The sequence below is a fragment of the Taudactylus pleione genome, unplaced genomic scaffold (assembly GCF_031769625.1).
Source record: "Taudactylus pleione unplaced genomic scaffold, aTauple2 ptg000044l, whole genome shotgun sequence".
In the NCBI taxonomy this organism is placed as follows: domain Eukaryota; kingdom Metazoa; phylum Chordata; class Amphibia; order Anura; family Myobatrachidae; genus Taudactylus; species Taudactylus pleione.
The window spans coordinates 8,122,686-8,138,075 of record NW_028284446.1 but is presented as its reverse complement, the minus strand read 5'-3'; positions in this window follow the sequence as shown (position 1 = coordinate 8,138,075).

Here is a 15,390-nt window from a genome sequence, read left to right as displayed (position 1 = left end):
CGCTTCCTGCCACTATACCCTATGGAGGCCTGATGACATCATAGGCAAGAGCTGTGCTGGCATCTGGGACCTTACTGGGGGATGTGGTTTGGGATGTGCTCACCATCTAGATAAAAACAAGCATTCCACAGGAGCTGTCACATCATACGATTTTCTTTCTTTTTTCTCTTTCTTCCCCTATTTATGAAGAGTTTCTCAAATGGGGAAAGAGACAGGAAATTAAATTCTAACCAGAACACACTTTTCTATATGATGAGATGATCAATAAACCAGGGACTCACCTATATAAGGTGCCCTATATTCCTGTAACAGGTCCTTTAAACTCCATCTACCAGAAATAATTGTTTTCACTGGGTGCAACAATCAGGATCTCCCCAATGGGGATAGACTCACCTGGGACCAGGTATCGATGTTCCCCAAAAGGTTTCTTTAGGTATCCCCTCTGATTCTTGCTACACCATAACCAACATTTGTGGATGACCCAAGTACTTCATTCAAAGTCCATACTACTATATTTATAAGTCACATAACATCTATCACACATTATGACATCAGCATATGTATCATAAAATAAAAATACAATAGAAATACATATATAGAAGACAATCTACAATCATAAGAATAATAAACATGTTGTCCATTCCCTATGATCCAAGATGCCTTTTGTACGGTTTCTGAATGTTCTGGGCGCCTAAATCCTTTGTGCACCTGTGTGTTAGATCCCATGCGGAAAAGTGTAGTCCGTTGTTAATAGACGGCCGTCAGGTTCTGGCTGTGTGCACCGCCAAAATGGGAACCCATACGACGTCATCGTTAGATCGAGGCGCTATGGATCATGGGAGTGATTTCAGCATTCTTTCTCTCTAGCGCCCAGCCGGGCACCATTTTGTTGTAGTCCAAACAACGTAGTGGATGAACCACGTCCTCGGTAATCAACACCTGAATAGGAGTTACATGAATGGGAGAAAAATAAAGAATTACCATATGTTCTGAAGTGTCTTACTCTCGTTGTGCACCAGAACAAAAGAATGTAGATTTATGTATATATAACCCCACATTGTACCATATATTCCACATGTCTCCCATAATAAATATATAAATAAGTACAAATGATATAAATATGTCAATAAAAATATAAAAAAACAATAATATACATTAAAGGAACCATTTCATCTCAAAATCTACACTAAGACCTCTAGGTATCTCGGTTTTTAAAAGATAAATAATTTTCATTTCTTCTTGTGCTAATCTATTATCTCTATCATTGGTACGCCAGTTAGATTCTATCATTTTAATACCACAGAAAGAAACCAAATGTGTAATGTCACATTGATGTGTGGTTTTAAAATGTAGGGAGACGTTGTGAGTATCCAGTCCTTTTTTAATATTTCTTACATGTTTGCCCAATCTTGTTTTCAGCATTCTCTTAGTTCTTCCTACATATTGACTCCCACATGAGCACTCCAATAAATAAACACAATATTTGGAGTTACATGTAATAAACTAATTGACTGGAAAACTCTTACTTGTTTGTATAGATTTGAACTCAGTAATTCTAGATTGGCCAGATTTGCATGCTTTACACATGCTACATACACCACATCGAAAGAATCCTTTTGTTTTAATTCTACTATTTAATAATGTAGGATGGGAATAGCACTCCGTACCAATTTGTCCTTGATGTTTTTTGATTTCCTGTATACAAATACTGGATGGGATCCTATATGATCTTTCAAGGTGGGATCATTGTTCAGTACATTCCAATGTTTATTTATCACCTTTTCTAGCTGTTTATAATTTCTGTTATATTGGGTTACAAACGGAACTAAACTCTTTTTCCAATCAACCTTCTTATTTATTTCCCCAAAATAGCTGGCCTCCTTTCAAGGTTGGTGCCATTTTTCCCTGGCTTTTTTGATTATTGCACTATCATATCCCTTTGATGTGAAATCCTTCTCTAAGATGTTGGCCTGGGACTCATAGACCAATAATTCTGTACAATTTCATCTTATACATTGAAATTGGCTATACGGGATACTCTTTAACCAATTGTAGTGATGATTGCCATTATATTGTATAAAAGAATTGCAATCTGTTTGTTTAACGTAATTCTTAGTTTTTATTAGTTCATCTTCTATATATACCATTAGGTCCAGAAAGTTAACTTCTTGTTGGCTAATATTAAATGTGAGCACAATATCATATGTGTTATCATTCAGATATTGGCAAATATTGTCCAATGTCTCACGATCACCCTTCCAGACAATGCCATGTCACCAGGCTGGCACCAAAAGGGTGGCCCATCCAAACATGGTGGGTCTCCCACCACACCATAAATAAATTGGCATAGCTTGGCGCCAGCCTGGTGCCCATGGCAGTTCCTGTTAATTGTAAGTAAAAGGTTTGGTCATACCAGAAAAAATTATTCTGTAATATTAGTTTCACTCCCTCTGTAATGAAGTTTTTATATTCCTCTGTTACATTCTTATTGCCCAAAAAATAATGAATTGCTTCCAAACCTAATTGATGTCTAATACTAGTATATAGCGATGACACATCGGCAGTTACCAACCAATATCCATTTTGCCATGCTATCTCTGAAAGCAATTTAATTATAGATATAGTATCCTTCAAATATGAGGGGGTCTCCTGAACCAAAGGTTGCAACTGATGGTCTAAATAATATGAAAGATTAGATAGGATGGAATTGGTTCCTGCAACAATCGGGCGACCTGGGGGTTTTTCCAGATTTTTGTGTATTTTGGGCAATACGTATATGACTGGGATAGATGGTTGTTCAATTTTTATATACTCCTTAACCATTTCTGTGATGATATTTTTAGAGGTATATAGAGCCAAGAAAAATTCCAGCTTTTTACTTATCCCTTCACTAGGATTTCCCCTTAATTTTTTGTATGTAGATACGTCCGATAATTGTCTAATGACTTCTTCATTGTAATCATTAATATCCATGATTACCACACTCCCTCCCTTGTCCACTGGCATGACTATGATTTCTTTGTTCTCTATGAGGGTTTTAATAGCTTCTCTTTCCTCTCTAGATAGATTCATATTTTTAATCTGTTTAAAATTAATTTTTTCAAGATCATCTCTAAGAAGACATTCAAAACTCTCTATAAAACATCCCTTCTTATGTATGGGGTAAAAGGTCGATCTTTTTTTAAAAATAGAGAAACTAGTATCATCAGTTATATTTTTTTGGGATTTATCACTTTCATCAAAAAACTTTTTGAGAGTTAATCATCTAACAAATTTTTGTAGATTTACAAAAATGTCAAATTCATTAGCCTGACAAGAGGGTGCAAATTTTAAACCTTTTTCAAGGATACCAGATTCATATTTATTAAGTTGGTATTTGCTGAGATTATATATTTTGCTTTTATTTCTATTCTCACATACATCCTCCTTTTCAGAGATGGGCACCTCAGTAGCTAAAACTTCTTCAATATTTCGTTTTATATTTTTACGTCTCTTAAATTTCCATTTCTTACCCCCTCTTTTTCCCCTATATTTCCTTTTAGTTATTATTATCTCCTGTGGTATTTCATCAGACGTGGTTCTTACTTAAAGAAGGAAGAATTTGGTGGGAAATGGTAGCTTTAGAAAAATATTGTGCCGAAAAATTAGTCCCCAGAGAATAGATAAAGTACCTTCTTTTGAGAGTTACTCTAAAGAATTGAAAAATTAATGGTTTAGGATCTTGGATTCGTGTTAATTTGCCTTGATGAATTTGATCATTACGGAAAAGGCTAAAGATCTACATAAACTAGAGGAAGATATAAATGAATATAAAACTGTAGTAGAGCCTTTTAAAGAATCAAGAGACTTTATGGAATTAGAAGCACAAATAGTGATAAGGGTAGAGAGAAATTAAATGGATTTGAAAAATAATAATAAGAAACAGTATCTAAGGGATAAGGAGGATTATCGCTTAGGGAAACAATATCTCATTACGGAAAAAGGTAAACGATTTGGAGGAGATGTAGCTCATAAGTCCCCAGATGATAAAAATAAGGAAGGAAGAACTTGGGGCAGGACAGATGGTCCACAATATACACCCAAATCGAATTCAACATCAGCTTATAAAGGAAATCTCAATAGGCATTACACAAATAGGTATATAATCCATCCCATGAAGACCAGACATACATTAAGTCAATATGAGGGAAGAGATAGATCGCAGGAAATAGGAGTTAATATGGATAATTGGAGGAATAACAATAGATATGGTCCTCTTTATGAAGACAATAATGTTTTTTTAGAACCACGTCCGATGAGTGACCACAGGAGATAATAATAACTAATCTCTATGCGTACGCGTGCGTTCCATTCAAATTTGAATTGAAATGGTTTTTATAATATTTATATGTATTTTATTGGTTTTACATTTTTACCATTTCCCTTTTATGATATTTCACGTTGATCATTTTTATGAATATTTTCATTATGGATTTTTCTTATCTATGTATTCTTGTTTTAAGTGGTAATTTATTGTATATACTATGATTCCATCATGATATAGTGTGTATGTCAGCGGTATATATTTTTTATATACCGCAATGTTATTGTTGAAATACCCGGAAGTGATGTACTTGCTGAAACGCAAACCGCGATGGTGGCTAAAAAAGATAGCCCCGTCGAAGAGGAAAATATGTGTCATGTCGCCTGCCGGAAGTAGCACGCGCTCCATTGAATGGAACGCACGCGTACGCATAGAGATGACGTCATGTTACGTCATGTCCGGAGAGACAGATAGGAAGACGCACCGGAAGTAGTTTGCGTTCCAGCAAATGGAACGCAAACCGGCAACCCATGAATTAAATCTGATTTTCTTTGCTTTAAAGGTAAGATTGTCTGGAGTATAAAAATTATTTATAAAGAGAGATAGAAATGAGATATAGTAGGAGGCACTTATATGTATAGTGCTCCTGCAAAACCGAATTAAAGGAATTAAAGAGTGACCAATGAAAACAGGTTAAAGGGTATTTAAGGAAGTAGGGGATAAGAGTACTCACACCTTGAGAAAGGCTCTATAGGAGCAGAAACGCGTTGGTGAGCTAAAGAGCAGCAGTGAGAAAGCCAGGTGACGGGGCTGGAGCACAGATACCACGGAATATAAACTAAGAGGACTACATAAACCTATCCCAGGAGGTGATTGTTTAGACCTCCTTGTATGCTGTTTTGGGGTGTGTGCTGTCCTACGCCCCCACCATATCTGGTACGCTGCTTGCTATTATGTGTTTTATGGATTTTTAATGTCACAATAAACTGTACTTCACTATATACTACTTCTTATACCTTTTTTTGAGGAACATTGGACCGAGAGTGATATATCCATTACTTGGAAAATCTAAGTGTATGAATAATTGCAAGAGGAACACCATAGGAATTTATTTGGGGGAACTCCCTTATCTACATATTTCTTGAAAGTTGAACACCACCCTAGTGGAGCGCAGGGAACTGCAAGTACTATATCTTTATTTTGACAGTTACAGGGTGTAAGTGACCACCCAAGCGGTTATCTGCAGCACCTTTGAATTGGAGCGCCTATTTCTTTGTTAATTTTAACGAATTTGACAGTTTTGTAGATCTACAAAAATTTGTTAGACGATTAACTCTCAAAAAGTTTTTTGATGGAAGTGATAAATCCCCCAAAAATATAACTGATGATACTAGTTTCTCTATTTTTAAAAAAAGATCGACCTTTTACCCCATACATAAGAAGGGATGTGTTATAGAGAGTTTTGAACGTCTTCTTAGAGATGATCTTGAAAAAATTAACTTGAAACCCATTAAAAATATGAATCTATCTAGAGAGGAAAGAGAAGCTATTAAAACCCTCAGAGAGAACAAAGAAATCATAGTCAAGCCAGCGGACAAGGGAGGGAGTGTGGTTATCATGGATATTAATTGGTTGATTGGCTGCGACTGAACCCAGATAAAACAGAGGTTCTTATGATAGGTCACAGGACAGGGCTACAGCATAGCCAACCAACAGGACTTACATGTGCGGAAACTTGGTGTTGTCCTGGATAGTGGCTTGACACTTAAACATCAGGTATCAGCCACAATCAAATCCTCATTCTTTCATCTGAGGAACATAGCCAGAATCAAGCACTTAATTCCCTCAGAAGATCTACCTAAAGTCATACATGCATTTATATCATCACGCCTAGACTACTGCAACGCCTTCTGCCTCAGTCTCCCAGCAAAAGAATTACACCGCTTGCAGATGGTACAAAACGCAGCTGCCAGGCTATTAACCAACCAGCCCCGTTCCAGCCACATAACACCCATTCTCTACTCCCTTCACTGGCTGCCTGTCAGATGGCGAATTGCTTTCAAGATTGGATTAATAACTTACAAAGCCCTTCATGTCCATGGCCCAGGGTACCTGAAGCAGCTTCTGATTCCTTACTGTCCCACTCGATTACTGCGATCCATTGACGAAGGACTATTAACAGTACCTAGAATCTCATGGAATTCGTCTGGGGGTCGAGCTTTCAGTTTTGTGGCTCCAACCTTTTGGAACTCACTTCCCCTCACAGTTCGAGAGGCCTCCACTCTAGAATCCTTCAAAAATAGACTCAAGACTCACCTATTCACCCAAGCATTTCACTAATGTCCCTTGTTTAAGCTTATTTTATATTTTGTACTGTAAATGTAAAGCACTTTGAGTCCTTTAGGAGAAAAGCGCTATATAAATAAGATTATTATTATTATTAATTATTAGAAATTATTATTATTATTACAATGAAGAAATCATTAGACAATTATCGGACGTATCTACATACAAAAAATTAAGGGGAAATCCTAGTGAAGGGATAAGTAAAAAGCTGGAAGTTTTCTTGGCTCTATATACCGCTAAAAATATCATCACAAAAACTGTTAAGGAGTATATAAAAATTGAACAACCATCTATCCCAGTCATATACGTATTGCCCAAAATACATAAATATCAGGAAAAAACCCCAGGTCGCCCGATTGTTGCAGGAACCAATTCCATCCTATCTAATCTTTCGCATTATTTAGACCATCAGTTGCAACCTTTGGTTCAGGAGACCCCCTCATATTTGAAGGATACTATATCTACAATTAAATTGCTTTCAGAGATAGCATGGTAAAATGGATATTGGTTGGTAACTGCCGTTGTGTCATCGCTATATACTATTATTAGACATCAATTAGGTTTGGAAGCAATTCAATATTTTTTGGGCAATAAGAACGTAACAGAGGAATATAAAAACTTCATAACAGAGGGAGTGAAACTAATATGGCACCAACCTTGAAAGGAGGACAGCTATTTTGGGGGAAATAAATAAGAAGGTTGATTGGAAAAAGAGTTTAGTTCCGTTTGTAACCCAATATAACAGAAATTATAAACAACTAGAAAAGGTGATAAATAAACATTTGAATGTACTGAACAACGATCCCACCTTTAAAGATCATATAGGATCCCGTCCAGTATTTGTATACAGGAAATCAAAAAACATCAAGGACAAATTGGTACGGAGTGCTATTTCCCATCCTACAATATTACATAGTAGAATTATAACGAAAGGATTCTTTCAATGTGGTGTATGTAGCATGTGTAAAGCATGCAAATCTGGCCAATCTAGAATTACTGAGTTCAAATCTATACAAACAAGTAAGAGTTTTCCAGTCAATTAGTTTATTACATGTAACTCCAAATATTGTGTTTATTTATTGGAGTGCTCATGTGGGAGTCAATATAATAATAATAATAATAATAATAATAATAATAATAATAATAATAATAATAATAAATTTATTTATATAGCGTTTTTCTCCTAAAGGACTCAAAGTGCTTTACATTTACAGAACAAAATACAAAATAAGCTTAAACAAGGGACATTAGTGAAATGCTTGGGTGAATAGGTGAGTCTTGAGTCTATTTTTGAAGGATTCTAGAGTGGAGGCCTCTCGAACAGTGAGGGGAAGTGAGTTCCTAAAGGTTGGAGCCACAAAACTGAAAGCTCGACCCCCAGACGAATTCCATGAGATTCTAGGTACTGTTAATAGTCCTTCGTCAACGGATCGCAGTAATCGAGTGGGACAGTAAGGTATCAGAAGCTGCTTCAGGTACCCTGAGCCATGGACATGAAGGGCTTTGTAAGTTATTAATCCAATCTTGAAAGCAATTTGCCATCTGACAGGCAGCCAGTGAAGGGAGTAGAGAATGGGTGTTATGTGGCTGGAACGGGGCTGATTGGTTAATAGCCTGGCAGCTGCGTTTTGTACCATCTGCAAGCGGTGTAATTCTTTTGCTGGGAGACCGAGGTAGAGGGCGTTGCAGTAGTCTAGGCGTGATGATATAAATGTATGTACGACTTTAGGCAGATCTTCTGAGGGAATTAAGTGCTTGATTCTGGCTATGTTCCTCAGATGAAAGAATGAGGATTTGATTGTGGCTGATACCTGATGTTTAAGTGTCAAGCCACTATCCAGGACAACACCAAGTTTCCGCACATGTTTAGTGTTTTGTAATTCTGAACCCCCAAGCGTAAGTCCTGTTGGTTGGCTATGCTGTAGCCCTGTCCTGTGACCTATCATAAGAACCTCTGTTTTATCAGGGTTCAGTTGCAGCCAACTGTAGGAAGAACTAAGAGAATGCTGAAAACAAGATTGGGCGAACATATAAGAAATATAAAAAATGGACTGGATACTCACAACGTCTCCCTACATTTTAAAACCACACATCAATGTGACGTTACACATTTGGTTTCTTTCTGTGGTATTAAAATGATAGAATCTAACTGGCATACCAATGATAGAGATAATAGATTAGCACAAGAGGAAATTAAAATGATTTATCTTTTAAAAACTCAGATACCTAGAGGTCTTAATGTAGATTTTGAGATGAAATGGTTCCTTTAATGTATATTATTGTTTTTTTATATTTTTATTGACATATTTATATTATTTGTACTTATTTATATATTTATAAATTTATTATGGGAGACATGTGGAATATATGGTACTATGTGGGGTTATATATATATAAATCTACATTCTTTTGTTCTGGTGCACAATGAGAGTAAGACACTTCAGAACATATGGTAATTCTTTATTTTTCTCCCATACATGTAACTCCTATCCGGGTGTTGATTACCGAGGATGTGGTTCATCCACTACGTTGTTTGGACTACAACAAAATGGTGCCCGGCTGGGCGCTAGAGAGAAAAAATGCTGAAATCACTCCCATGATCCATAGCGCCTCGATCTAACGATGACGTCGTATGGGTTCCCATTTTGGCGGTGCACACAGCCGGAACCTGACGGCCGTCTATTAACAACGGACTACACTTTTCCACATGGGATCTAACACACAGGTGCACAAAGGATTTAGGCGCCCAGAACATTCAGAAACCGTACAAAAGGCGTCTTAGATCATAGTGAATGGACAACATGTTTATTATTGTTATGATTGTAGATTGTTTCCATATATGTATTTCTATTGTATTTTTATTTTATTATTATTATTATCAGTTATTTGTATAGCGCACACATATTCCGCAGCGCTTTACAGAGAATATCTTTCCATTCACATCTGTCCCTGCCCCAGTGGAGTTTACAATCTATATTTTCTACCACATGCTCACAAACATACACACTATGGTCAATTTGAGGGGAGCCAATTAACCTACCAGTATATTTTTGGAGTGTGGGAGGAAACTGGAGTACCCGGAGGAAACCCACGCAAGCACAGGGAGAATATACAAACTCCGCACAGTTAGGGCCGTAGTGGGAATCGAACACATGACCTCAGTGCTGTGAGGCAGTAACGCTAACCGTTACACCGTCTGTGCTGTATTTTATGATACATATGCTGATGTCATAATGTGTGATAGATGTTATGTGACTTAGAAATATAGTATATGTTTTTAACACCATTCCGTGTTTTAGAACATACTGAGTTTTACCCTTTTTGTGATAATTAGGGAAAGGGGTATAAATATGCAGGAGGTTTTTCACCTCATTATCCACCCTGAGGAAGGACCTATACGGTCGGAAACGCGTTGGTGTGTTTTTTTCTACTTGCTGGCAGCTGTACCGGTATTCACCTTGGATATAAGGATTTGTATCTGTGGGTTACATTTCAATCTGCTAGAAATGACCTCAGATTCCATAGGTGTACTCTGATATTGGCTGCACTACTGTAACGTTTATGTTTTTTACCTTGGAATTTTTTGTATATATCTTTTGGGTTCTCTAAATAAATATTCTTTTTATATGGACTTTGAATGAAGTACTTGGGTCATCCACAAACGCTGGTTATGGTGTAGCAAGAATCAGAGGGGATACCTAAAGAAACCTTTTGGGGAACATCGATACCTGATCCCAGGTGAGTCTGTCCCCATTGGGGAGATCCTGATTGTTGCACCCAGTGAAAACAATTATTTCTGGTAGACAGAGTTTAAAGGACCTGTTACAGGAATATAGGGCACCTTATATAGGTGAGTCCCTAGTTTATTGATCATCTCATCAAATAGAAAAGTGTGTTCTGGTTGGAATTTAGGGCCTGATTCAGACCCACTCGCGAGCGGCTGTCCGCTCGCAAGTAGGTCGATGTTATGCACTGAGCATGCGCACGATGGAGGGAGCTCCGTCGTGCGCATGCGCCAGACGCGACGAGCGAAGGAAAGTCCTTCGCTCGTTGTGTCCGATCAAAGGGGGCGTGCTGTCAATGTTGATTGACAGCACGCCCCCTTTGGTGGGCGTGCCGGGGGCGTGCCTCCCTGACGGGGGCGTTCCCACGGGAACGCCTCCCGTCAGAAGCCGGCCCACTGACATCACTAGTGATGTCAGTGGGAGTGATTTTGGCTCTGATAGAGCCAAAATCACTCCGGAGCTTGCGGTTGAAAACCTCAACCGCAGGCTCCGGCTCGCAATTTCGATGGTCGCGATGGTCTCGACCATCGCGGCCATCAAAAAGCACGCTCGTATAGCCTGTGGGTGGTGACCCACATGAAAATGGAGCCCGGCCCTCATTCAGAGCGTGCGCTCTGCTCAGAGCGTACGGCTCTGAATGAGGGCCTTAATTTCCTGTCTCTTTCCCCATTTAAGAAACTCTACATAAATAGGGGAAGAAAGAGAAAAAAGAAGGAAAATCTTATGATGTGACAGCGCCTGTGGAACGCTTGTTTTTATCTATACATGTTTCTAGAGGATTGGTGCTCCTGAACTGAGCTGCAGTCACAGGGCACAGGCGGTTTGGAACATTTTTGTATTTGTACTCAATGTGCTCACCATCACCTAGGTTAAAATAACAAATGCTAGAGAGAAACATGGCAATATAGCAGCGCCTATAAGGCAATCATGTAATAATGCATTTCATGTAAATAGTGGAATCATAAAACTGAAAGGCTATACTGAATGTAGCAAATGTCAGTGCCTCTGTATTAGAAAAGATGGGCAGCACAGACGGTGTAATGGTTAGCATTACTGCCTCACAGCACTGAGGTCATGGGTTCGACTCCCACCACCGCCCTACCTGTGCAGAGTTTGCATATTCTCCCTGTGCTTGCGTGGGTTTCCTCCGGGTACTCCGGTTTCCTCCCACACTCCAAAAATATAATGGTAGGTTAATTGGCTCCCATAAAAAAAAAAATAATAACCCTAGTGTGAATGTGTGAGCATGTGATAGGGATTATAGATTGTAAGCTCCATTGGGGCAGGGACTGATGTGAATGACCAAATATTCTCTGTAAAGCGCTGCGGAATATGTGTGCACTATATAAATAACTAGTAATAAATAAATAAAATAATATATGGCAATAATAATGTTAAAATAGAGGACCTTCAGCAGTCTAGCATCTAAGGGGACTAAAATAAAATAAGAAAAGGGTATGGCTACAAATCACTAACCAAGGTGAGGTATACAAAATGACTGCATCAAGATCTAGGCTATGACCCAGAGCCTGTGTACCTCATATATGCTTACTCTTCAGAAAGTTGCGGGAGGGTCCAGATTTTTCGGGTTACCCCCCCACACCCCCAGAAAAGTAGGCATATGTCCCACATCTCACCCACTTCTTTGTGAAGTGGGCAGGATGAGGAGATTTTGTTGTGAATTTTTGGGTCAGCGAATAGGGGTGGGGCTAAAATATTTTGAATCGTGAAAATTTACAAAGTTGGCAAGTATGGTGTACCTATAAGCTATTCCTGTCACAAAGCACAAATCAGGGCATATAACACAATATGAAGAAACCAGAAATCCTTTTGGCCATAGAGGTTACATAGAGGTAATGTGTAAAAAACTGATATAAATTAGTACTATGTATACAAGCAGGGGCCGCCAAGAGGTGGGGAGCGGGTACCAATTACCACGGCCCGAGGTTGTTGGAGGGGCCTGAAAGGGTCCCGGGTCTGATGCCACCCCCCCTCCCTCTTACCTGTCAGCTGCAGTAGGAGACCAGGGAGACTGCAGCCGCTGAGCAGCAGCAGTCTCTCCTCGGCCTGTGGGGGGAAGCGATCACACTGATAGTGCCCCCCGGACTTGCGCCAAACTGAAGGTCTCACAGCGCCCCCCTCCCTAGCACGAAGCGGAAATGCAAATAGGGTATTTTAAAATGTTTTAAGGTGGTGTGGCCAATCCTCCAGCAATTAGGCCACGCCCCCAATAGTAATGGAGCTCGGGCAGCACCCTACTGCCCTGTATACAAGATACAACAAAAAGGATATGCCAACAGCCCAGAGTACACCACACTGTGTATTAGGGTGTTCTAGGGACATTTCAATATAGATCAAATTAAACCAGAGGACTTACTACTGACAGGAGGCACTACTAATAACAGAAGGTGGACCTACAGGCAGTAAAGACAACCTAAGGCAGCGATCTGCCATATGCAGAATTAAAATCTCGGTATCTGTAGTGTACCATATGTAAGGATGCCCAATGCAATTAACCTGTTGATGTTTCTAAAACAGAAGAATATTGTATCAATCACCACAGCATGCCATTATATGAGCGGCAATCAGTCACAAATGCAGTTGCTCAGGTAATCAGAAAATACATGTAAGTGATAACATTTAATTGAGGCCAGTTTGCATAGTTTGGATCCATTTTGCTTCTGTCTGTAATAAGATGCGACCTCTGTCACCACATCTTGAGTTGGGAGGAACCAAATTGATCAGTTTATATTGTATTGTAGATAGACTGCAATGATAATCATGGAAGTGCGCTAGGCTGATCCAAGCCTTTGCCATCCAAGGAGGCTCAAATACTGGATCTAGGAAGGGCCATCCTCTCTTTCATCTGTTGGGAGTCCGCAAGGGCATCTAATATAATATGTAATATACCGGCTAGAGCATGTCAGAGGATATTTAATCTGGAATACTTTCCCGGACCTACGGTGAACAAAGAGTTGTCTGTCTCTAAAAAAACTACACGTTATACACTGTACAACCAACACATTTGTAATTGCCCACCTTGTGTGTAAGGAAATGAGTGGGTTTAGGGTTAACATGATGGTTGATGTCATTATGAACCACTACATATTTCTACACCGTCTGAAGATCTGCCGTATTACTATCACGTACAAATGGGTTGGTTATATAACGGGAAGTTTTTTGGAGACAGACAGCTTCAGATCTTGGTGTTTGTTTAATGATGTGAAGGCCTTATAGCTATATTTCATGTCATTTTTTTTAGAGTAGTTTATGCTTTATTAGTGTAATGTAACCAAAAATGACAAATTATTTTTAATATTAATTAAAACATTAAAATAACAAGACTGAATTGCTCGGCTACTAAAGATTATAATGTATTATTAATAGATTGCCACTTTTTATATTGATTATTTTTTCACATTGTCCTTCTTTAATTTTATCATATAAGAAATCCATAAATATTCCACAATATAAAATGTTTAACTGTAATTCTCCACTTTGATTCATTTTTCCATTTTTGCCCTGTCAAACAAATTATCCTTAATGATATTCTAGAGGCCACGACACCCATGTTTTCTCTTTGTCATTATTCTCTGTGCAGTGTGGAAAGATAATACGAGAAGCACCACTTATCTCCAATTGAGAGGAGAGACAAGTTGCTAATCCCTTAATAAATGCCACATCGGCAGGCTTATTGGCAAGCAGCGCTGGGGGATCTACAGACACATGTAAAATCAGCCCTTGCTTGCCAAGGGCACTTCTGTTTATTTTCCATTCCAGATGCTCAAGTTTGGTCATTTACTCCCTGACACTCTGTAGTGTTACATCTGTGCGCACATTTCCTGGGATGGATGGAAAGTAAAAGGAAAAGTGAAGTTTGTATAGATACCACAAGAGTATCTAATAAGGTTTCCAAAATTTGAGAAGGATTTACCAGCATGTACAGAACCTATTCAAAATAAATTTGCATTTCTAAAAGTTAATTGAATTCTTGGAGAACAAATGTCAGTGATGTTGAAAATTGTTTTTTTATGTGAGGGTGAATTTAACAGGACGTCCTTTTGTTTCTAACATATTTTGTACAAACATATTATGCTGCATTGTGTTGTTTTATGCAAATACCTTAAGCAGTAACAATTTACCCATATGTAACAAAACCATTCTTATATAATTGCATAATCCTATTGCAGTCAGGATTGGCATTTGGATGCAATTCGATGGGAAAACCGGAACACTAAGGGGCTGAACTAGGAGTGGAGGCAGTTCATGGCCATCTCAACGTATAGTCACACTGGACAGCTGCCCAGGGCACCACGATTCTGAGGGCAATCAAGCAGGGGCGGGCTGGCAATGGGGCATCTACATGCTTGCTCTGTGCATACGGCAGCCAGCTAAGAGCAGGCAGAGAAAGATGCTGCCTGGCTGCTCTGATTGTGAATTACACACAAAGCGGACAGGCAGTCCAGCGTACAGCCACAGAGATAAATTAAGGTGGGGGCATGTTCCCCTGGGCTCCCCTCTCTCAGGGGGCCCCATACACTAATCATAGTTGCAGTGCAGAGCAGGAACTGCACTGTGAGCAGGAGAAGAGAAGAATAGGTGGAGATCGTAATCCTCACTTTACATCATGCTTTTTTATTTTTAAACAATGCGTTTGATGAAAGCAGTAACAAATCTAAAGGTTTAATTGTATTGCCAGTTTTAATCTTGTGAATGGGGAGTATAGCTTTGCCCAGGGCCTACAATGCTGTTGAGACGGCCCTTACACAATTGCAGCCGCATCTGCCTCTTTTTACGCATCAGTGTCTTTATGCAAATGCCATGACCGATTCTCAACCTATTGAGATGGCCACTGGCAGCACGGGCATTCTGTTGCCATATGTACTAAGAACCACCATCATCGCGCCGTCAGTGCCATATCGTCATCTGAACATGGCCACCGACATTGAACGCATT